Below are 792 nucleotides of genomic sequence, written 5' to 3'. Positions count from 1 at the left end.
CTTGTGTAAAATAACAAATAAATGCACAAAACTGTTTATTATTGCCTCAAACTTCTTTGTCTGAGAGGGGAATATTTGTGTTTTGGTATGTATAGAATGCTCTTCTAGAACAATATGTGTCTGTGTGTGTTCTAGAATGTATGAGTTGTGTTCTCTTCTAGAACAACATGTGTCTGTGTGTTCTAGAATGTATGAGTTGTGTTCTCTTCCAGAACAACATGTGTCTGTGTGTGTTCTAGAATGTATGAGTTGTGTTCTCTTCTAGAACAACATGTGTCTGTGTGTGTTCTAGAATGTATGGGTTGTGTTTTCTTCCAGAACAACATGTGTCTGTGCGTGTTCTAGAATGTATGAGTTGTGTTCTCTTCCAGAACAACATGTGTCTGTGCGTGTTCTAGAATGTATGAGTTGTGTTCTCTTCTAGAACAACATGTGTCTGTGTGTGTTCTAGAATGTATGGGTTGTGTTTTCTTCCAGAACAACATGTGTCTGTGCGTGAGTGGCAGAACCTAATCAGCACCAACTGTGCTCCACCCAAGTTATTCCCTGTAGTTTGTGTCTGGATGAAGAGAAACCCCAGGTGTTCACCAAGTCAGTTAACCGTGTCAATGACAGACCTTTCTACCCACCGGGGGCTGAAGCTGCACCAACTGTGTGTAAATGACACTGTCCTGGTAGAACCCTGTTTAACCAGCTGATGGGAAGAAAAGAAAGAAAAACACATGGATTTCACAGCATGGAAGTTATTGAACACATCTCTTCTTTTCCATAACATACAGTAATCTTGTTAAA

The 792-nt window shown here is 40.0% G+C and overlaps 1 long non-coding RNA gene across 1 annotated transcript in view; it reads left to right on the top strand.

Annotated features, from left to right (window-relative positions):
- The window catches only part of LOC135542990 (uncharacterized), a 1,511-nt gene extending 1,475 nt beyond the window's left edge, over nucleotides 1-36 (top strand). The window contains exon 2 of the long non-coding RNA XR_010456156.1: nucleotides 1-36. This exon is cut by the window's left edge and continues 1,088 nt beyond it. This is a non-coding gene — a long non-coding RNA (uncharacterized LOC135542990).
- Nucleotides 37-792: the final 756 nt, after the last annotated feature.

Source organism: Oncorhynchus masou, chromosome 7 (assembly GCF_036934945.1).
Source record: "Oncorhynchus masou masou isolate Uvic2021 chromosome 7, UVic_Omas_1.1, whole genome shotgun sequence".
Taxonomy (NCBI): domain Eukaryota; kingdom Metazoa; phylum Chordata; class Actinopteri; order Salmoniformes; family Salmonidae; genus Oncorhynchus; species Oncorhynchus masou.
Note: the sequence above shows the minus strand (reverse complement) of the source record. Positions and strands in the feature narration are given on the sequence as shown.